Here is a 24,447-nt window from a genome sequence, read left to right as displayed (position 1 = left end):
GATCTCACCACAATCCGGTCTCCGAACCTCAGAGAGTGTGCAATACCGATGTCCAAACGCTTGAGCTCAGACGATAACAGAGATGGGTGATCATACTCTCTTAGCGAAAGGACATTCCAGGCACCCACCCAAAGGAATTGCCTCAGGTTAACCCAAGGAGACCGACGTCTGGTGGACGACACCTCAGCACAACTCTGACACTCTCCCACAATCTGACCCGGGAATGTTACCCCATAGTTTCCCTCCTATAATCAAAGATTGGGGGTCCCGAATGCTTTTCCCCAATCTTGTCATCTGGTGAGCTGCCCTGCGAAGGGAGGCTGCACAGGAGGTACTCCCACTGAGTGGGTTTTCAGATTTTTATTAATGCTTCTGGAATGTTTTGCAGAATAAAGGGTTTTATGGTGGCCGGAGTGCAAATCCTGCCATCAACCTCCTAATAAGAAGTAACCCAACTGCAGGAGGACGTCGGCAGACAGTTTGGTGGTAGATATGGATGGTCATTGGCTCACAAGGAGTTCCTCCACCCTTTGAAAGAAAATGCCAATGCAAAATTGTCAGGTTGGCATGGGAGATGAGAGGGGAAGGTTTCGACGATATGGAGCCCGATGAATTAGAGGAGCTCATCGCCTGACATGGTGAGAAGGCCATCATCAAGGTTTCCAAGGTGGAGGAGGGCAATAAAGAGGAGGAAGAAGTGACGAGGCCCAACCTGACCGTCAAGTTCCTGGGTGAGGTGCTGCAAGATATGAGGGCAGCAGCTGACAGGTTGCAAGATGCTGATCCAGTGATGGAGTGGTACCTCTGGTTAAAGAGGGGGTTTGGATGGTGTTTTGCTGCCATACAGAGCTACACAAAAACTGCAGCACTCACCAACACAGCTCTCGATCACCCATTGTTTTTTTTTCACCCTAGCCCCTTCACAGTCAGCACCCTCACCTGCATCCCCTGTGGTGCATGACTCATCAGCATCTTCACCTGTGTCCTCTTCAGAGGAGTTCACCGAGTTCATTGGATTATAAATAATCATCATATCAAAAGTTACATCCTATCTTCCATACAACTTGGAAACAGTACTGTTGTTGTTGTCTTTTATTTGTAAACATTTTTCATGAAACGGTGATCATGTGCATTTGTGTTCATAAAATTTTCCCTGAGGAATCATGAACCGCCAGGAACCTATCCACCTTTTCCCCATTGAAACAGTGCTCCGACATTCGCGGCATTTTTCAGGAATGTATCCCCCGCGAATGTCGGGGTCTTACTGTACTTCATTTCATGCGACAGGAAAATATCCACGCTCAATTCTGAGTTGGCAGCCAAACCAGGTTCGACTTGGACTCAGCTTGGAAGGGCAACGAGCTGAGTTGGAGAACTCGGTTCAGTTACAGTTATATTTTTTCATGCAACAAAACAAAGCACAGATTCAAAAGTTTAATTTTTTTTTAGAAAGTACCGAACAAGTCTTGGCAGATTTTAACAGACCAAATAAGAAAACAGACAAAAGTTATATTTTGAAAGCAAAAGGATATTTTAGTGCCTTAACTGCACAACTAAAATTGACAAGAGTCCAAAAGAGAATATTTTTAAATACATTGAAAGATTTGAAAATGAACAATGCAAGAAGGCTGGTTGCACGAATAGCATAAAAAGTTGAACCTCCATCTCCTTCACCCTCACCTCGCAGTTCGTGGTTAAATAAATAAAATAAAACATGTCTGAAGATGACAATGGTTCACGAGCGGTATTCGACGATGTAGATTGTTTCAGAAGTCAAGGATGAGACAATGTGATAATTTTTGACCAAGTTATAAAAATGATCAACATGATGTGGTACGAGTGACAGGTTATTAGCTGCAAAATGTCGAAAACCCGGTTTCGTTCAACAACTTTCAAAATTTGACATTTGCATAACCTTTAAAGGTTCCAAAACAATGTTGTGGACATTAAAATAAGGAAACAGGATACGTGCTATAGCTTATTGGAGTTAGTTCGTCGAAGAAGGTCGAAAACCCGGTTTGATTCCCACAACTTTGAAAATTTGACCTTTGTGGCCTTTAAAGGTCAAAGGTCAAGCATCATGACCTTTGGTGCAAAACTTCATCTAGAACATTCAAGGAACAATATAACGTCATATAGGCTATATGGCATTTCGCACTCCTCGGATTATCCATACTTTGATGAAATCAGCGTAAAACCAACCTTGAAGGGGGCGCCACGGGCAAGGTGCTCGAGATAGAGCAAAATGGTTTCAAGACTTTAGGTGGGGAATGACCTCACGATTATGCATAAAAAAATATTGTCATCCTAGCTCTCAAAGTTTTGGCGGTCGTATGATTTTTATGTCAAAATTCGCAATTTTCTAAGTTTTTGACCTTGTGACCTTGACTTTGGGAAGAAAATGAAAAATCTGACAATGACAAGTTTTAGATAATTCATTTTGCTATTCAAATACTGAAGAACCCATTCCATTCAGTAAATTCCCGAGGAGAAGATAGATTTTTTAATCCTACTACCCCCTAAAAATGGCTATTTTTTGGGCGTTGCTCCGCCCACAATAGGCGAAGCATGCCCTCATCCAGGAAAACACAACTAGACATTGATATCGAACACGCAACCAAGTTTCATCAAGATCGGATCAAAGTGCACGGAGCTATGCTCTGGACAGACAGACACACAGACATAACGAATATAGTGGTCACTCTGGCTGGCGTTCGTGAACCAATAAAATAAAATAAAAATATACTGCTTTAACATCCTCAGTCTATTCAAGCCCATTCTTCTCTCCAGGGCTTCAAAGCAGCTGCTCACAATCATCCCACATCCATACCCATGATCTCTTCTACCCCCAAAATGACCCCATTCCCAAGCACTACCTTTTCCCAGGTTGTGATTGTTTCCCACCCCCCTCCCCCTCACCTCTTTTCGTTTTTGGTTGTCAGTTGGTTTGGTCCTTTTGTGCTTCCTCCCCACTTTCCCCTCCTCTTGTTGCCACATTTCATTCATCTTGCATGCAGCTTGTTCACCCCCATATGTCCTTGTCCCCCTCACCTCGATTTCACCCTCATGTCTGCTCTGCTGTTGGTGTTCTCCCCCTTTCCATTTTGTTCTGTTCCATTCTGCTTTCGCTCTTTCACGAGCCTCAATCTTGTTCAGAAAAAAAGCTAATTTAAACAAATGAGAAAAGAAAGTAGTTTGCTCATCATAATAATCGATAGAAAACTGATTTTACATTGCAAAGCTCAACAGCAAGAGGTATCCTTCTTTGAGGAGTCAAGATCAGGAGTCGCAGGGAGACAATGGGAATGCTAATGTTCCCTGAAAAACACAGCATTGAAACAACAGGACAGTTATCACTGCTACGCTGTTCTAAACAGCATTCTCCAGAACAGCAAGAGTGAGTTCCAAGACTCCCACGGCAAACGCATTCCTTCCAAAAGATATAGTGCAACCGCAATTGGGTAGTTACTACGTGCGTTGATGTTCTGGAGGTTGCATAACCCCGGTTGTAAAAGCCAAAGCATTTTCAGCAACAAAGTGACAAAGTGACATACTATCTGTTTTCGGCTACTTGTGAGCCTTCACAGACAAGTTTCGGCACAGCAGAAAGTGAAGCAAAAGGAAACACCTCTCCCTGTAACCCGACGGCATGAGCTTAAAACTTGTTCAGCTTTAAAACCTGTTCGACAACTTATCATTTCTATTCACAGTTCAGGCAACATCCAACTTTGGCACATCTGGCTTTGTTTGAAACAGCGCAAGAACCAGAACAGCAGATTTTTGTACAGTCACGAACAAGTGTACCAATAAAAAACACAGAGACCTGGTGCATGAGCATGCATAGACAGTCAAAACTACTTCATATAATTTGAAGAAAGAAAATGATAGGTCTCCTGGGATGGGGGGGGGGGCGATATTTATCATCCATCTTGACCATCGTCCATTTCAGTCAAAGATATATCACACCATACGAGCCATCTTGCTAACGTGCAGACTTTTCTCGAGTTAGACGCCTGCAAACTGTGATGTTGAACAGACCAAGAATAAAGCTGCTAAACTAAATGCCAAATGAAAATATTAATTTAAGTTTCCTAACCCAGTATATGGCTGGATAATCTGTTGTTGCTGCGATTTTTATTATCAAGAACATTATTCTGGCCACCATATTTTGTGACATTTTACTCAGAGACCATTACACCAACAAACTTAACCTCATGGGGTTGTAGCAACTTCGAAATCTATTGCTTTGCCTCCAATTAATTTCATCTTTCCCCTTGTCTGTTTTCGTGACTGAGTAAAGACGTCTCAAATTAGGATTTAGTTTCCCTCACTCTGATTTATTTTCATTATCACCCTCGATTTGTGTTTATTGAATTTCCTGGTGTTTGTTGAACCGCCATCTGGCTATCCGTCCAGGCTAGTGTTATTCTGCCTGAACACGACAATACTTACCTGATTATTGTTTCTATTGTATTTACAGCATCTTGCTTGTCCTTTTCTTATGTTGTATTCCCATCAAACCAAAACATTCATTAAACAAGTGAAGACACACATTGTGTTGATGTGAAACTTTGAGCGGCTACATACCCTCCTCGCACTTAGCTCTGACTCCCATTTTTCGGCAAGATGCACACGGTCTGCCAGCAACCCTCTTGTTGTTTGCATGCACAAACACACGTAAAAACAAACTACACAAACGCACAAACAAACGAACAAACGAACGAACAAACGAACGAACAAACAAACACTTGAAATTATTTAAGATTGAGGTGATGATTTGAACACTTGTGAGCATGTCACACAAATCCTTTCTTTGCAACAAAGGTGGCATCCACGGTAACTGACACTAAGTAACCGACTCAAAATGCACGTCCGACCCCAAATAAAAATACTCCTGGTCCAAAGTTTTTGGAAGAAAGGAAATTATTTTTGCTGCATACTGTGTTAAGTGCTCAGGGCTAAAAATTCTCACAAATCCAAACACTTCAGTTTTTTTTTTCATTTGATTTAAAAAAGTTGAAAAAAAAAAAAACATTTCTCCAAGTACATCAGACACAGACGCTTATTACCTCGACCACCGAAGGTGAAGGAGGTTATGCTTTCACCCCTCCCTGTGCGTTTGGCTGTCTGTGCACACGATATCTCAAAATGGTGTGGACAGATCCGGATCCGGATGAAATTTTGTGGACAGGTTCGGTGTGTGACAAGGACGAACCAATTAGGTTTTGTTGAAGATCTGAATCCAGATCGGGATACGAGAATTATTTAATATTTAAAGTTAACGATATTGTACTGTATAGCATGGCTTTTCGAAAATGCATCCATCCATCCGTCCGTCAATCCTTGCCCGCGTGCGTCCACAATTGTCCTTCAGGGGATACCACTAATCAAGCCCAATCTGCAAACAGTATGATATAGTTGAGTAAGGCGAGGATAGATGAGCCGGTTTCAATTTCCATAAAACAAAAACTCTTCCTCCTTCAACATATAACAATGGTGAGTCTCATTCAATCTCATTTCTCTAATCGATTAGATTCAGAAAACACTTGCTATATTCAATACTTTTCTTTCAACATTTCTATTTTATTCATACAACAGTAATATAACCGCCCTACAAAACAATATGTCTAATTATACACTGCCTTTCGCTCCACATGCAACACAGGTGAGGAAAGGATACAAAAAGGCAGTTGATGTTCCAATAATTTATTAAAAGATGAAAGTTAATTTTTCACTGGTTTCCCCTTCAAGTGATTCATTAAAGTGTCTGAAATGTACATACGACATTGCAGAATTGACGTGATACTAAAATTATTGAGCAACTATGAAAACTAGTGATAAATGCATTGCAGCCAAGTGATTAATCATGTGGCACTGATGGGGTTCATCAATTCGTGCAGGAATTGAATAAAATAAAAAAAGGTTAGGCATGGGCTTCCTGGCAAGACAAATGGAGAGGACATCGAGGGAAAACAGAACCTTCAACCTCACATTTGGGGCACTGGAGAGTAGCAAGAGTGCAGCTCCCACAGTCGGTCAATCAGAGCTGTTTGCTCAGATTGAAGGGCCGGCCACAATGGGGCCACAACGGATCCACGGCCTTCAGATCAATAGCTCAGATGTTACTGACTTTCACAAGAAGGTTGATCAGCCTTCTCAAGTCCCTAATCTATCCCCTAACTTAACAGTTGTGGCTCCTCACACCTGTTATGATTCCTCTGCAATGTCTCCCAACAACATGGCACGCCCACTCAGGAAGTGACATGAGATAAGGCCCAATTATGACAGCCAATGGGATGCTGCTATCCTTGCAGAAGCACCCTACCTGCCGGAATCACCTCCACATTGTTCGACATCATCCCTGGTGAAACAGCTGACATGGTTCTGGGTCAGACCCAGCAAGGCTAAACTCAAGCTAATGCATCTTGCACGCATGTACGCATGCACACACCATCCTGGATCATAGTCCTATAGACCAGGAACATAAAATATTCATTCTCAACTGGGAACAGGACCATTCATCCATCAATCCGTGAAACTATTTTCCGCTGCGTCAACTCTGGCCTGTATACTACCTCCAAACATTCAAAGACATAGCTCACGGTGGATAGCTCAAAACATCCCCACAAATAAAATATGATCGTCTTCCATTAAATGAATGATAAGATCAGGGAGAATTGCTGTGAACTCATCCAGCAAACTTGAAGCAAATTATGATTATTCTTTTTAAAGTAAAAATCAATACGTGTCGACATTCTTTTTTTTCTTTTTTTGTATACCTTGTCGAGGCTCGTTTGAGAGATAACACACAATGCATAGCAAGGGGGTATGAGACATGAGGGGCGGGAGTGGGAAGGACAAAACAGTGGGGAACAGAGACATGAGATCTATGGAAGGGAGAGGGATGGGGTGGGGAACATGGGGTATACAAGATGGACATTACAGGGACTTTCAGGAAGGAAAGCAGGGAATTTGAAGGTGGTGGGTTTGGGATGGATTAACGGGGGTAGAAAAGATCGAGGATTTGGATGGGGGTGAAAAGAGGTGGTGGTGACCAGCTGTTTTGAAGGACTGGAGGGAAGAATGGGATTGAACAGAGTGAGGGGGTTTATTCCAAAGGCGGGGAAAAAAAAGAGGAATGAAAAAGTGAAGGTGAGCAGTGATTTGTGATTTTGGTAGTTTTATGAGAAGGGGGTTGTTAGCGGACCTTGAGCACCATGCGGAAATATGGTGGGGACAAATCGCAGACAGAGCCTTGAAGTGCCTTCAGGAAGTAAGTGAGTGAGAAAGGGAGCTTTCAAGTGAGCAAGTTCATCATCATCCTCCTTAAATACAATATCTAGCTTGATGGAAGAGCAAGGTGATGGTGGCTAGAAGGACAACATGATGACAGTGATCATCGTGTGCCATGCATCGATTCAACTGAAGCAGTTTCTTGGCTAAGACTACAATCCTGGATGGGGGCGAGACCAGAGAGAAGATGGTAGAAGACAGAAAGACCACCGACCTGCCTGCGGTGAGAGAGTGAGAGCCCAAAGACTCAGCCTCATCGCGAGAGATGCCAACGATCCAAAATGCCTTGGTTTCCACAGTGTGCAGCCGAGAAAAGCGAGAGGCAGGAGCACCAGCCCAGAGCGGAGAGCAGTACTCCATCAAGCTGCGGACGAAAGCTTTGTATGTGGTCAGGAGCTCAGGTGGGCCTAGGAAAGACTTTGCACGACGGAGAATTCCCAGTCGGCGACTGGCTTTGGAGGCCAGGTTGGAAATGTGGCTTTCCCAGGAAAGATCATGGCAGATAGTGAGACACAGAAGCTTGAAAGAAAGGACTTCTTCTTGAGGATTGGTGAGAAAGTAGATGGGGGGCGGGGGCGGGGGTTCCAAACCGTCCTTTTGGAGAGACAAAGTGAGAGTGTGAGATTTGTCAGGATTGAAAGACATGTTCCACGTGTTGGACCAGTTTGTGATTTTTATCCAGATCTGGAGTGCGTGAAGAAGCTGCTGCTTGCCGGTCTGAGGGATGACCGATGGTACGGCAGAGGGTGGAGTCATCAGCAAAGAAATAAAGAGGATTTTGTAGAGTCAGAGAGATCATTGATGAAAAGAACAAGACCCAGAACACTGCCTTGGAGGAACTCCAGCCTGGACAGGAAGAGGGGATGAAAGATACAAACTACATACAAACTCAACAAATCCCATCACATACAATATTTAGCCGCCTAGTTCGTAATTCAACTCTGTAACAGTAAGTTTTCTTCAGAGATGATTATTATCTATGTTAGACCCAGCAAGAGCTGGGCTCTCTCAAAAAAAAAAAAAAATCAATAAGAAGTGTAATTCGACGTAATGGTCTCGAGCGTTGGTCGATTCGAGTGCAAAGGAAGCACAATGTAAGGAACTTCATATTGGCTGGCACAAAAGTAGTTGACTTTAGGTTGCTTCGTTTGATATTAAAAACTGATACAGCAACAGGAAGAATGTGGACGAATGTACAAGGGTTGAGGTGGAGATGGTTAACAGTGGCCAAAGCAAGAACTGTAGTACGAGACATTTGGCCAAGGGGACAGCCATGTCAACTCCTGGCTAGTTTAGGTGGTTAACTGGGATGGGCCGAAGGAAAGCTATTCCTTGAATACAGCTTTACCTCCTCCAAGCTTATGGAAGGGTGAGGTGACAGAGGGAAAAAAAAGGCTAATGTAATGATAGTGGGACAGTGGGGGCACAGGTGGATTCGACGGCAATGTAATTAATTAACAGTAAAAGAGGAATGAGCAGGGGAGGAAACAGTAACCTGCGAGCAAGAAGATTGGCTCAGGTAAAGATCATTGGTTGGGTGGGGATGCATCACAAAGCACAAGATAGTGGTGTACCTCGAACTGGAAAAACTGGGAGAGTTAGAGCACTGAGAGAGAAGCAAAACTGAAGAAGAGTGCTTAAAATAAATAAATAAATAAACAACACTGACATGTCCGTGCTTTGGCAGAGGCTTTGAGCTTCAGCCTCAGTGGAAGATGACAATCACGTTACGAGAGTTGGACAAGATAAATAAGAGTTGAGGTGTGCAGGCAGTCTGGATTTTAGAAGCCGGATGAGGAAAGGATTACTGGAAAAATGTGGGCATCCGAGAGTTGCCGAAGAGGGTGCCACATCAGAAAATCGACGACAGAAAAACCGAGAGACCATTGACTTGATGGTGAGGCCAAGAAGTTCAAGACACTGCACCTCTTACAGTGTATGACCGAGGAAGTAGATAGGTGGATCAATTTGAAGATCACTCCAGAACGATAGGGTTGGACAGATTTCCCAGGATTGAAGGACGTGTTCCATTTGCCAGACAAGTGTCGAGTCATTTACAGATGAGCAGAGAGACGCAGCTGCTGTCTGCCAAGCAGTGACACTAAAACATAATGCCATTTATACGCTGAGAGAGTGATCCAAAGAGATGAAAAAAAAAAAATCACAAGGTGACACCCTGGAATATGATTGTTGGGTTGGGGGTTGGGTGAAGGGGGAAGGAGGAACATGATGGTTGCGGCACTTCCATTTTGAGTGCTCTATCCATTGCTTAAGGTGTGAAAGACTGATAGAATGATTTTTTTGTTTGTTTTTTGTATACCTTGGTCGAGGCTCGTATGAGAGCTAACACACAACTCACAGCAAGGAGGCATGAGACAAGAGGGGACAAAACAGTGGGGAACAGACACATTAGGTGAACTGTGGAAGGGAGAGCGAAGAGAAGATGGACATTTCAGGGACTTTCAGGAAGGAAAGCAGGAGAAATGAAGGAAGTGGGCTTGGGTGGATTATCGGGGGTAGAAAAGATCGAGGATTTGGATGGGGGAAGATAAGAGGTGGTGGTGAACAGCTGTTTTGAAAGCCTGGAGGGAAGAATGGGAAAGAATAGAGTGAGGAAGTTTATTCCAAAGGCGGGAAAAAAGAGGAATGAAAGAGTGAAGATGAGCAGTAATTCGTGATTTTGGTAGTTTTACCAGAAGGGGGTTGTTGGCGGACCTTGAGCGCCCTGTGGAAATGTGGTGGGGACAAATCGCAGAGAGAGCAGGGGGCAAGGCTGGAGAGGAGTCGGTAGAAGACAGAAAGACCACCGACCAACCTGCGGTGATTGAGTGAGAGGCCCAAAGACTCAGCTTCATTGCGGGAGATGCCGATTATCTTAAATGCCCTGGTTTCGACAGCGTGAAGCCGAGAAAGGTGGGAGGCAGGAGCACCAGCCCAGAGGGGAGAGCAGTACTCCATCAGGCTACGGACAAAAGCTTTGTAAGTGGTCAGGAGCTCAAGAGGGCCGAGGAAGGACTTAGCACGACGGAGGATTCCCAGTCGGCGACTGGCTTTTGAGGCGAGGTTGGAAATGTGACTTTCCCAGGAAAGGTCATGGCAGATAGTGAGACCTAGAAGCTTGAAAGAAAAGACTTCTTCCAGAGGATTGTTGAGAAAGTGGATTGGGGGGTTTTGTAAACGGTCCTTTCGAAGAGACATAGTGAGAGTGTGAGATTTGTCTGGATTGAAAGACATGTTCCACGTGTTGGACCAGTTTGTGATTTTATCCAGATCTGCAGTGAGTGAAGAAGCTGCTGCTTGCTGGTCTGAGGGATGACAGATGGTATGGCAGAGGGTGGAGTCGTCGGCAAAGAGAAATAGAGGATTTTCCAGAGAGTCCGAGAGATCATTGATGAAAACCAGAAAAAGAACAGGGCCCAGAACGCTACCTTGAGGAACTCCAGCCTGCACAGGAAGAGGGGATGAAAGAACTCTATTTAGGGCCACACGTTGACTGCGACAGGAGAGGAAGTCTGCGAGCCATGAGTGAAGATGGCCTTGAATACCATGGGAAGAGAGTTTGGTGAGTAGGGCAGGGTGCCAGACTGTGTCAAAAGCACGTGATATGTCCAGGGATACGGCTCGGATTTCCTGTCTGGCATTGAGGACCTCCATCCATTGATGGGAGAGCAGAAGCAGCATATCCAGGGTAGAGTGACCTGGTCTGAAACCAAATTGATGATTGGAAATCAAGCCATTGGAGAAGAGGAAGGATTTCATATCTGAGGCGATGATGGATTCCATCACCTTGCTGATGATTGGGAGAAGGCTGATTGGTCTGTAGTTATAGGGATCTGTTTTTGCACCTTTTTATGCAGGGCAGTGATGTTAGCAGATTTCCAAGCAGATGGCAGATGACCTTGGGCAAATGAGAGGGTGAATAGAACAGAGAGAGGGTGAGCAAGAGCAGAAGAGCAGGCTTTGAGGACACGTGGGCTGATGCCGTCTGGACCGGTTGCAGAATCTGACTCGAGGTTTGAAAGCAAGCTCTCCACCTTGTCAGGAGAAAAGGATACAGAGTCCAGGGACAGTTGGGTGCGACTGGGTAAAGTGGGTAGAGATAGTGATGGGTTTAGGACACAAGATTTAGCTGCAAACACCGAGTTTAGACATTCAGCTTTATCACGTGTGGAATCAGCAGTGCGGCCATTTGAGGTAAGGGAGGGGATGGAGGGGGAACATACACCAGAAACAGATTTGATTAAACGCCACCAGGATTTTGAGGAGGGAGAGAGGTTTGAGAGTTCAGACTTGAGATGAGAAAGATGTTGTTTTCTGGTTCTCCTAAGGGTAGATACACACTTGTTCCGAGCTTTGTGGAAAGAACTGAGATTGCCCTCAGTTGGGTTTGCTTTCCATGAGGCGAAGGCAAGTTGTTTCAGGACAACTGCCTCGCCACAAGCTTCAGTAAACCAAGGGCGGGAGGAAGGGTAAGACAACTGAACACGAGAGGGGATAAATCTGTGCATGAGGGAGAGCAAGTTTCTTTGAAAGAATTCCCAGGATGAGTTGATGTTTGAGAAAGTAGTGATAGGAGACCAGTCTGTAAGTTTGATGGCTGCTCGGAGACCCTGCCAGTCGGCTTGAGTGAAATGCCAGACTCGACGGCGGTGAGGTGGTTCTCTGATAACAGCCAGAGAGATGTCCACTTTGACAAGGACGTGGTCAGAAGAACCATTTGGAGCGAAGGAAGAGCAGCAGATATTGTCAGGGAAATTTGTCAAAATCAGATCCAGAAGAGATGGAGTACCATTGGTTGAGATCCGGGTCGGGAAGTTGACCGATTGAGTCAGTCCCAATGAGTCGCAGAAAGCTTTTGCTGAGGTGCCATGGCAGGTGAGAGAGGTACCCACACCGAGCCATACTGATACTTGCAGTGCAAAAAATAAAATAAAATCACACACAATGATGCTTCAACTGCACAAATTAACTGTTCGATACTGGATAATAATTAATGTTGGAATTAGAACACCCTCCCCTTCTCCCGCACAATAACGAGGAACATCGAAGAGTGAGGTGACCGAGGGGAGAGCAACACCTGAAAATGAGGCAACAAGCAAGAAAATTACCAAACAGGAGAAGAGGAAAGAGTCACGTACAGCGCCTCCAGAAAGTATTCAAACCCCTCGACTTTTGTCACATTTTGTTGTCACATCAAACCCCTGAATTTAAAATGGATTAAATTTAAATTTCTTGTCACTTACGTGTGTAAATTAGATATTTCTGCCTTTAATTTTCAATCAACTTGTAAAAATTTCTGAAAACACGTTTTCACTTTGTCATTTTGGGAAATTTTGTGTCGATCGAAAGCAAAAAATTTAAATTTAAAATCATTTTAAAATCAGGCTGTAACTCAACAAAATGTGACAAAAGTTGAGGGGTTTGAATACTTTCTGAAGGCGCTATACCTGACTGATGGAGGCCTGCTAGAGAATACGTCCTGAGAGAAGGGGACATGAGCACAGTCAAAAATTAACCATGAAAGTACTCAATGACATGTTCGAAAGCATGCATTATCAATCAATAAAAACTGTTAAACAAGATAATTACAGAACACCTACCTCAGCCATTGAATGTGGTTTCTCAGAGCTGAGAAGATAGCCTCTGATCATGAAGGAACTAGAGCCAGAACCCTTGCTTTCAAGTGAGCAAGTTCATCATCATCCTCCTTAAATACAATATCTAGCTCGATGGAAGAGCAAGGTGATGGTGGGTAGAAGGACAACGTGATGACAGTGATCATCGTGTACCACGCATCGGTTCAACTGAAGCAGTTTCTTGGCTAAGACTACAATCCTGGATGGGTCACCACTCCTTTGGAAGATACTCGACCGAGTGTGCTGGAACTTGGAATTTGTTCAGGATGCCAGAGATAGCTCGCTTCTTCTTTGTGAAGGATATCGTGGGATCTTTCATATCCACCAACTAATGCTGACGGATTGGACCCCCAGTTTAACGTCCATCGAAGGGACGGCACACAGATGCATCACCATGCGGATGAGTTTAAAGCTAGGCTTAGATTTAAACCTCGGCTCGATAGCTCAGAGGTGAGTGTGAATACTACCTCGGCTATCATGCTCGCCCTTGATGACAGTGATGTGATGGAGTTACCAAAAATGTTATCAACTCTCAGGTATAATTTTCCAAACCTTGCCAATTACTGGTAAATGCAAGAACATGCAAATCAAAAAAGATGCGGCTTGATAAATAAAAGATCGGAACTGTCAAAGCCTTCGAGAATGTTTGAAGATATACAAGTTTTTCCAAAGAAACACAGGCACAGAAGTTGAGCAAATGGAAAGCTTGATCATCGACTCAAATAGGCGTTCAAAAAGTTTTTCTTGGCTAAGACAACCCCCAACCCACAACCAGAAATCAAATCAATTAGCTCAGATATTCAGTACTTGATAAAAAAGAAAGGCCTGAAAAGAGTCCAATGGAAGAGCAATTCAACATTGCATGTTACTGTTTTTGGTTTGTTAGTTTCTTCGCAGAAAACCTGAAAATAAATAAATAAACAAATAAATAAATGTTGGTACCCTCAGCATGTTGCACGATTTTACCAATGGATCATCATCACACACGTGTAGATAATAACCTATCGGAACAAGATAATTCACTTAGGGGGGAAGGGGGTTGCACCCAAGTTATTCGCATTTTAAGGGAAATTGTCGACGATTCCAAGAAGCAAGGTTAGACAAAAAGGATCAAATTATATTAAACATTTACCATGATGATGCAAAAATTGAGATAAACTCTGCCAAGATTTTGTACAATATAAAAATGGAGCAAAAGTTACACATTCAGCTTCAACAAGTAGCAATGATGAGAAACATCCCTGGCACCACCAACCCCCCCCTCCCCCCACCACTCTTTTGTGTCAATGAAGGTTTAAAACAGGTAGAGCAAGTAAATCATTAATGTCAAACGAGGCAAAGTTCATCTTGATCGCACCCATGTCTTACCAAATCAAGCTTTCGACTTAAAAAAAAAAAAAAAAAAAAAAAAACAATCTTGTATCTGAAGAAAGCAGAAACACCTTCAAAAGAAATGCAAATAACTTGGGTATTAATTTTTCCATCGGCGATGTTTTGTCCTGGTACAATTGCTTGGGTTTGAATGACGACCCAGCTATAAACTTCCATCCCGATGTTTCACAGGCAGGGCAATTCATCATGGGTGTGTCGTCCCTCGGGTGGACATCAAAACCAGCCAGGTGCCTAACTGCTAACATTAGTCGGTGGACTTTGAAGATCCCACAGTATCCTTCGTGAAGATTGGCGAACCATCGCCGACACCCTGGCTGTCTATATCCCTGCACTCTCAGTTGCGCATACTGCGTCGCAGTGGCGACTCATCTGGAACTTCAACCCCAAGCCAATGAAACTGCCTTGGCAGTCTTGTACAAGGAGGATAAGCAAATTAAACGAAACATTAGTATTAAACTAAACTCGTTAATCGGTGTGAGATCAGTTGCCTCACAGTTACCTCCAACAAGAGCTGTCAGGATCACTTGTCCAATATAGCTCCACAGCTTTCCCTCCACCCCAATGTATTTTAATGCACTGGGAATGATCACTTTCAGTCAGGGCTACATTCCTGGAAAATATGACTTCAACCGATACGAAGTTAAATGATCAGCTATTTATTGTGAGAATTAACTAAAATACAGGAGATGTATTTCAGCACTCCAAGAGTCCATATGTAAACTCTTAATAAATCACAAATGATACAATTGAATAAGGAAGAATACAAATAGAGGAAAGTAAGTACAAGATGTATTTACACACAAATTTTTTTTTTTAATTTTTGAACAACTTGTTGAGGCTCGTATGAGAGATAACAAACAACACACAGCAAGGGGGGCATGAGACAAGAGGGGCAGGAGAGGGAAGGACAAAACAGTGGGGAACAGAGACATTAGGAGATCTGTGGAAGGGAGAGAGATGGAGTATACAAGATGGACATTACAGGGACTTTCAGGAAGAAAAGTAGGGAATTTGAAGGAGGTGGGTTTAGGGTGGATTAACGGGGGTAGAAAAGATTGAGGATTTGGATGGGGGGTGATAAGAGGTGGTGGTGACCAGATGTTTTGAAGGACTGGAGGGAAGAATAGGATTGAACAGAGTGAGGGAGTTTATTGCAAAGGTGGGGAAAAAGGAGGAATGAAAGAGTGAAGGTGAGCAGCGATTCGTGATTTTACCAGAAGGGGGTTGTTGGCAGACCATGAGCGTCCTGCGGAAATAAGGTGGGGACAAATCGCAGACACAGCAGGGGTGGGGGGGGGCGAGACCGGAGAGGAGACGGTGGAAGACAGAACGACCACCAACCTGCCTGCAGTGAGAGAGTGAGACGCCCAAAGACTCAGCCTCATCGCTGGAGATGCCAATGATCCGAAATGCCTTGGTTGCCAGGGCGTAAAGCCGAGAAAGGTGGGAGGCAGGAGCACCAGCCCAGAGGGGAGAGCAGTACTCCATCAGGATGCGGACGAAATCATTGTATGTTGTCAGGAGCTCAGGTGGGCCGAGGAAGGACTTTGCACGATGGAGGATTCCCAGTTGACGACTGGCTTTTGAGGCCAGGTTGGAAATGTGGCTTTCCCAGGAAAGATCATGGCAGATAGTGAGACCCAGAAGCTTGAAAGAAAAGGACTTTTTCCAGTGGATTCTGGGAAAATGTATGGGGGGGTTGCCAAACGGTCCTTTCAGAGAGACATAGTGACAGTGTGAGATTTTTTCAGATTGAAAGACATGTTCCACGTGTTGGACCAGTTTGTGATTTTACCCAGATCTGCAGTGAGTGAAGAAGCTGCTGCTTGCCGTTCTGAGGAATGACAGATGGTACGACAGAGGGTGGAGTCATCAGCAAAGAGATAAAGAGGATTTTCCAGAGAGTCCGAGAGATCATTGATGAAAACCAGAAAAAGAACAGGGCCCAGAACACTACCTTGAGGAACTCCAGCCTGCACAGGAAGAGGGGGTGAAAGAACTCCATTTAGGGCCACACGTTGACTACGACAAGAGAGAATGTCTGCGAGCCATGAGTGGAGATGGCCTTGGATACCATAGGAAGAGAGTTTGGTGAGCAGGGCAGGGTGCCAGACAGTGTCAAAAGCACGCGATACGTCTCGGGATATGGCTCCGATTTCATATCCGGCATTGAGGACCTCCATCCATTGTTGGGAGAGCAGAAGCAGCATATCCAGGGTCGAGTGACCTGGTCTGAAACCAAATTGATGATCGGAAATCAGGCCATTGGCGAAGAGGAAGGATTTAATGTCGGAAGCGATGATGGATTCCATAACCTTGCTTATGATTGGGAGAAGGCTGATTGGTCTGTCATTGCAGGGATCTGTTTTTGCACCTTTTTTGTGCAGGGCAGTAATGTTTGCAGATTTCCAAGCAGATAGCAGATGAACTTGAGCAAATGAGAGGGTGAAAAGAAATAAACACTGAATATCACAAAAAAAATGAGATACATTGTGGGTATTTACAGTTTCAGAGGTACACAGGTACAGCACCAATGGACAGTCAGGGTGACATCACACACCAGAGTGTATATATATATATATATATATATATAACAATAAGATGGAAACATCTGAGTAAATAAGGGATACCAATCAACGGCTTCCCACAGGTGTGGCCCATGTGTTAAAGCAAGCTTGGAGTCATGTATAAAAATGCTGCACAGACCTGGTTGCCTATAATTATGGCGAAGATGGCTGCCAGAGGAAACCCCCCCCTCTCCCAAGAGCATGTGTGGTTGCCCAATCATTTGAGGAGCACGACACTGTTGTTATCCGTATTTCATGGTCTTCACAGTCACCAGATATGAACTCAATCGAGCATCGATTGGATATTCTGGAACAATGCCGGAGACAGCGTTTTCCACCTCCATCAAACAGGTGCGAGTTGATTGACTTTTTCGTGGAAGAATGGTGTTGCATCCCGAGCACAGAATTCCAGACGCTGGTGGACTCCACGCCACGGTGCGTACAAGCCATACTGGCCAATATGGTGGCCCAACGCCACATTAAATGGCATTACATTGGCGTTTCCGTATTTTTTGTCCACTACCTGAATATTGGGCAAAAGCTCGGAGGTATAAAAACTTGAGATAGATGATGTAAAAGACGTGGAATTTCGAACCGAGACGTGAATGAGTAAATAAATAAATTTTGTTTTCCGAGTTCCTGTGCGTAAAATGAACATAAAATTTATTTGACATTCAAATGATATTGATTACAAGTTTGGAGAAAGTGTGTTTAAAACATCTACAACTTATTAAAGCTCATTAATCAATCTTTTGGTATCACCACCTTTTTCAAAATGTGATTTCTAACTGTAAATTCTAACAATATCACAAACTTTTAATACAAGTTTCCTCTGGTTAATCTCTTTCATTATGGTACTTGTGGAAATGTTTCAAGGTTTTGATTTGACAAAGGAATTGACTGTATTGTTGTAATCACCCACAATTCCTTGAATAATAGAAACCCATTTCTGCTATCCCAATTAATTTTTATTTGTTTATAAACATTCACACTGTGAGAAACTTCATTCATGCCAAAACAGGTTGCAGGATTGTTACATTTTGTGTCCAAGACAAAAAAATAAATAAATAAACCAAACTAGAAAGTCACTCTTCGACGTCGCGACATCCACAGATATGCCTCTGCCCACATTATTACATCATAATACATACTTGTACCAAGTTTGATTTAAATCCCTTCAGCTGTTTTCAAATATCACATTTTTACCTGACATGACTGTTGACCTCTTGACTCCATAATCTAATCAGTTTATGCATACATCATTATACATACTTGTACCAAGTTTGACTTGGATCCCTTCAGCCATTCTTTAAGTTATCGCAGTCATGAAAACTTATCACGCACTCCGACCTTTGACCTCTTGATGCCACCATCTTATCAGTTCATTTTTGCATCATACCGTATACCAAGACCAAATTTGGTCAAAATCCCATCACCGGATCATATAAGCTAGAACAGAAACATAACTTTTTCCGAACATGACCTCTGACCTTTTGACCCAATTATTGAATCAGTTCATCTTTACATAATTCTACATATTTTTTTTACCAAGTTTGACTTCGATCCATTCAGCCATTCTTAAGTTATCGCAGTCATGAAAACTTATCACGCACTCCGACCTTTGACCTCTTGATGCCACCATCTTATCAGTTCATTTTTGCATCATACAGTATACCGAGACCAAATTTGGTCAAAATCCCATCACCGGATCATATAAGCTAGAGCAGAAACATAACTTTTTCCGAACATGACCTCTGACCTTTTGACCCAATTATTGAATCAGTTCATCTTTACATAATTCTACATATTTTTTTTACCAAGTTTGACTTCGATCCATTCAGCCATTCTTAAGTTATCACGGAAACGAAAACCTATCACGGATGGACGGACGGACAGCTGGATGGACAACCTGAAAACATAATGTCTCTGGCGACTTCGGCAGCTGAGGCATAAACATAATATAATAGCAAGGAGCAAGAGGTAAAAGGAAAGAAATCAAATTCACTATTCACACAAAAACTTCCCGGAACCAGTCCTGGCAGTTTATAATCATGGCATTACGTTGGCGTATATAAAAATAGTAATTAATTTTTTTTTTTAACCCTTCCAACTCAGCATAAAGATCAATTTTGAAGTTTTGTTTTTTAATCCCAATTAACACAATTTTTGCACATTTGTTGTTTGTCACTAATAACAGCAGGAAAATTATCCTCCAACCACACTGTTATCAATACAAGAAGGATATTTCAGATCTAAACCACTCATTATAAATCACAGGAAATCGAAGAAAGCTCATCTCAGAATAACGTTCTTGTGCCCATCAAAAGGTATCACAGAGCATGATACAAGTCTACTTGCTGCATTACACATATTCCACCATGTTTTAGCAATGAGGAGGAGGAGGAGGAGATTGGGACCATACTCCGTGCAGAGCGTTGGTGCTGCCTAAGCAATCTCCTTGGCTATTGGGCACAATCCTGGACGGGTCGCCACTCCGACGCAGAATACCAGCAAGCTGGCACACATTTTACCGACCTCGGAAGGATGACAGGCAGAGTCAACCCCACATGGTATTAATTAAACAGCCGAGTGGGATTTGAACTCAGGACCCAAGGATCCCAAGCCCACCACCATAACCATTAAGCAAACACCAGGCATGTTTGGTAATGCTACAAAATAAAAAGCTTTTCTTCATCCAAAACTTACACATCAGTACCAAATTAAAGCCATTGTAACTATTTAATGGAGCCCATAAAACACAAGCTGCTTTCAAACAAGTAAAACGATCACATACAGTACACTCATAAGACGTGAACTCTTCACAATAGAGGGTGCAAGTTCTTTTCAGAAGGATTATCAACAGATGAAGCAGAGCTCATCAGAACAGAACTCAAATTTCCACGATTAGTGTCAACCGTGAAGCACTAAATGTGCTTTTTGTTGTTGTTGTTGTTGTTGTTGTTGTTGTTGTTGTTGTTGTTCGCTTTCATTCATATGAGACAAGTGGGTACTGTGCAAAACTGCTGAGTTTGAGATGTACAACTACGACAACAGGGATGTTCATTCCGATGCAGCACATGGCTGCAGGTAGCATCATTTGCTGGGAATGCAGCTGTGCCAATGCTGTACCCCCCTCCCCTGCACACACACATCCTTCTTCCCCATCCTCCTTAGGATAGAGCAGGGATTTGGAATCTGTTCAGCATTCCAGCGATAACGCTTACTCTTTACAAAGGATACAGCAGGATCTTTAACGTCCACCAACTAATGCTGGCAGACTGGACGCCCATCGATCCGAGGAACGACACACACATTGATGAATCATCCTGCCCACAAAACACCAAGATGAAGTTTAAAGTTAGTCCAATATCCAAACCCAGGCTAAACGGCTTCGAGGGTGAGTATGCGTTCCTCGAAGCTATCCCGTCAGCCCACAACAGCGATGACAGATGAGGAATGAGGCTGCTGCTCAATAACAATTATTCAGCGAGCAAAGTGCCCTGTGCCTCTTGCGTCATAAAATGAATAAGTACGTATGGAGCTTAAAATGCAGGAAAAAAAAAAAAAAAAAAAAAAAAAACAAGATGAAGCTTCACAATTACAAGGTATGAAAAAAAAACAGGAGCAGGAAGGAAGAAAATAAAAGGAACAAGGGATGAGGTTAAATGCATGAAAAAAAAAGAACAAAGCACAACCATCAGGGCACAACAAACACATTTTGCACAAGCTGCGAAAGCGACGACGGCGATAGAAGTGTTCAGATGTGGAGAACAGGTCAGGTGGCAATGATGTGATACTCGTCATGAAACATTGTCCATAACTTCGCCCGCCGGGTGGTGGAGATAAACATCACATCAAAAGAACATCCATCGAGCCTTTTCAGAATGTACTCGAATATGCAGACAAGGCACCTTTGCTGAAAATAAATAAATAAATCAAACATAATGACACCTCTCGAGATTTATATTTATACTTATTTGCGCTTTCGTTCACTCCACCTTTCATCAAGGATACAAAGCCTCATTGCAGCAACCATACAGCATCTCATGAAAAAGCATAATTGCATCAAACTTTGTGCGATTACTTCGTAATTTCTTTGCATAATAAATAAAATGTTGATTTTTTTTGGATTTTTTATGATCTTCTCATTTAAAATGGTTGATTTGCATTTCCAATTAGAAGGGGGGGGAACTTTTCAGACCATCCAATTCACAAGAGGAGGCCATTTGGCCCATCAAAGTCTGTGCTATGGTTACCAACATATCGTCATTCGTTCATGCTCTATTCTAAAATAAATAAATTAATAAATTTAAATACTGAATATCAAGCAAGGAAGCAGCACGCACCATTATTAAAGTCTGGTACGACTCGACCGGGGTTCAAACCACTGACCTCCCAGGATAACAGACGTTCTAACCATTACGACCTTTACGCCACGAGCCTTGTAATAAATAATTTCATAATTTTTCAGTTTTCAAGGTAACTACAAGGCAGTACATAAGTGGAAGTGAGCTTTCTTAGCAATTCCAATCCAACAGTCATAAATAAATCATGATGAACTATTTATAGTATAATCTTCTGGTGTAATCCTGCGAGGTGACAGCAATTAAATTATTATTATTTTACTACTATAATTATCTGGTCTACATTTGTTAAATATTCAAATTATATCTGCCGATACTTATTTCACTTCAACGTTCATAAATAAATGTCTTATAATAGACATTTTTCGTTTCTCGTTTCGGTGCACCATTCATATATCACAAGGTAACCTGGCATACGCACATACACACACCTAACCGCCGACATGACGAGTAAAAACACAAGCGTTGAAGTCTGAAACAAGAATACAAGAGAGGAGTCGAAGCAAGTAAGTTATCATTCAGATTACTGGTTTAAATTGTTGCCAGAATTTTGAAAACACCAAGTAAAAGATATAAATAAATAGGTTTATCAAAGTGAGTCAATGCCGCATGCTTGCCAACGGATTTGGAGATCACTCCTCGTGTCTGGATTGTGTGCGATTACACACACCCATTATAGTCAGTGGGAACTTGCACATACTTGCAGAACCACACACATGAACATCCTTGATTGCACAATCCCACTTGGGAAATGTCAATGGTTTTTATTTTTGGAAGAACAATTAATATCTCAAAAATAAATAAATTAAATTAAATAATCGTCCCCCCCACCCCCCCCCCCCCCAAAAATGAGAGTTTGTCTTTGAAGGAGTGTGTCAATCCAACATCCACCCATTGGGACCATACTCTGTGCAGAGCGTTGATGCTGCCAAAGCAGTCTCCTTGGATATTGGACACAATCCTGGAAAGGTCTCCGCTCCGACACAGGACACCAGCAAGTTGGCACTCATTTTGCCAACATCGGAAGGATGACAGGTAGAGTCAACCCCACCTGGTGTTAATTCAACAGCCGAGTGGGATTTGGACTCAGGATCCTTGCATCCCAAGCCCACCACCCGAACCATGAAGCCAACACCAGGCATAGTGTGTCAATGGCAGGAGGATTTTCTCCTAATTGCTAAACCAAGCCTTGCACTTCCCACCCAGGGGCAGGTGAAGGTCCCCAAACAATTTGCGGAGCCATCGAGGTCTTGTTGTTTTTCATGACAGAACAAGATAAGCACGTATTATATTCAATATGTCCTGGGCACAGTAATGGTCTGCAGCTTCGTACTGGGAATGGGATCCCAGGGGTTGTGGGTTCAAACGGAGCTGAAAGCAGCAGCGTCCTGCATTTGGATCGTCGTGTTCATAGAGTCAAACTCATCTCCGAATTTCCACGTCACTGGATTATCGGGAAAACTCAGCCGGCTCATCAATGACCTTTTGGGTGGGTGATTGGTGATGGGTTGCCCCCAGCAGGTGTGCTCGACATGCGATGCCCAACCCATCCATGCGTCCACTCGCTGTGATCAACTCTTATTCCCTTCGATTTTTTTTTTTTACAGCAGACAATGATTGTGGGTCCGGTGTACTGTACTGAACACAAATATTAAAACACAAACCCAACCGAGGGGAAGCCTGTCCTTGGTCTTGAACACGGACACAGCACGCATTACCTGAAAGTGAGAAGAGTTCCAATGTTCACAGATGGCCTCCAGAAATGAGTGTGTGTGTGTGTGTGTGTGTGTGTGTGTGTGTGTGTGTGTGTGTGTGTGTGTGTGTGTGTGTGTGTGTGTGAGAGAGATCACACTCACTCTCTCTCTCCCTACACACACACACACACACACACACACACACACACACACACACACACACTAAAGGTGAATCTCCAGAGTCAACGTTTCCCATTAACACGTTTACACTCACTCGGCTGATCCGGGGCCACGCGCGGCTCCACCGGACCAGCTCCGAAATCATTTACATGTTCACCATATGTATATATAGATATCAAAAACACAAAAGGACATTATTTGGAGTTTTTAGAACAAGCGAACTTACAAACAAAACAAAAAAAGAACAAAAAAAAAAAACTTCAGGATCTCAATCGTCACTTCATTTACCTTTACCTGAGTATACATGTAAAACCAACAAACCCTTTCCAGTTCGAGTTTGTGCGGATATTGAAGAGAGCACGAGCAGGGTGAATCGTATTGCACAAAAGTGAGGATGAGCACACGTCGCCGAGGCCCGGAGGCACTGATCCGCGGAGGCACGGAGGAGGAACCTGACCCGTGAGGAACAGAAGAACCCCTCCCGCCTTGCCCGCAATGATTCCTCCAGTATCCGCGAACACGCGGTTACACACAAGAGGGGTACGCTGCTTTGTCCAACGGCTTACCGAGAGTACGACACCAAAGGTAGGATAGGTATAGAGTGCAGAGCTCACCAATAGCACGTCGGCACTCGATCCGTCGCCTGTTGCTTCGCTCCGCCCCTTTCTCCTCACGCTTTTACTTCACGACTCCGCCCCCTTCTCCTCGATTTTACTTCACGACTCCGCCCCCTTCTCCTCGATTTTACTTCACGACTCCGCCCCCTTCTCCTCCACGCCTTTCCGTCACGACTCCGCCCCCTTCTCCTCACGCTTTGACTTCACGACTCCGCCCCTTCTCCTCCACGATTTAACTTCACGACTCCGCCCCTTCTCCTCCACGATTTAACTTCACGACTCCGCCCCTTCTCCTCCACGATTTTACTTCACGACTCCGCCCCTTCTCCTCCACGATTTTACTTCACGACTCCGCCCCCTTCTCCTCACGCCTTGTCTTCACGACTCTGCTCCCTTCTCCTCCACGACTCCGCCCCCTTCTCCTCCACGATTTTACTTCACGACTCCGCCCCCTTCTCCTCACGCCTTTACTTCACGACTCCGCTCCCTTCTATTCTCCTTCACGACGCGCCCCCTTCTCCTCACGCCTTTGCTCCACGACTCCACCCCCTTCTCCTCCACGACTCCGCCCCCTTCTCCTCCACGACTCCGCCCCCTTCTCCTCCACGACTCCGCCCCCTTCTCCGCTTTCTCTTTCTCTTTCCTTCACGACTCCGCCCCTCCTGCCAAGAGGCTCCCGTGCCAACCTTACACTCTCAGTCTTA

At 43.7% G+C, this 24,447-nt stretch overlaps 1 protein-coding gene across 6 annotated transcripts in view; it reads right to left on the bottom strand.

Annotated features, from left to right (window-relative positions):
* Positions 1–23,891, bottom strand: part of SH3BP4 (SH3 domain binding protein 4) — a 92,256-nt gene extending 68,365 nt beyond the window's left edge. For 2 of the 6 annotated variants that reach the window (XM_085872279.1, XM_085872284.1), the window contains exon 1: positions 23,741–23,891. The gene's annotated coding sequence lies outside the window, so the exon portion shown is untranslated. Of the gene's footprint in view, positions 1–23,420; positions 23,551–23,583 lie in introns of those variants that run through there. The other 4 variants (XM_085872278.1, XM_085872283.1, XM_085872282.1 and 1 more) reach the window with 3 other exon arrangements.
* Between the last annotated feature and the right edge of the window lie 556 nt (positions 23,892–24,447).

This window comes from Eptatretus burgeri, chromosome 3 (assembly GCF_056783735.1).
Source record: "Eptatretus burgeri isolate ZD-2024b chromosome 3, Ebu_testis_v1, whole genome shotgun sequence".
Classification (NCBI taxonomy): domain Eukaryota; kingdom Metazoa; phylum Chordata; class Myxini; order Myxiniformes; family Myxinidae; genus Eptatretus; species Eptatretus burgeri.
This window is presented reverse-complemented; position numbering and strand designations above follow the sequence as displayed.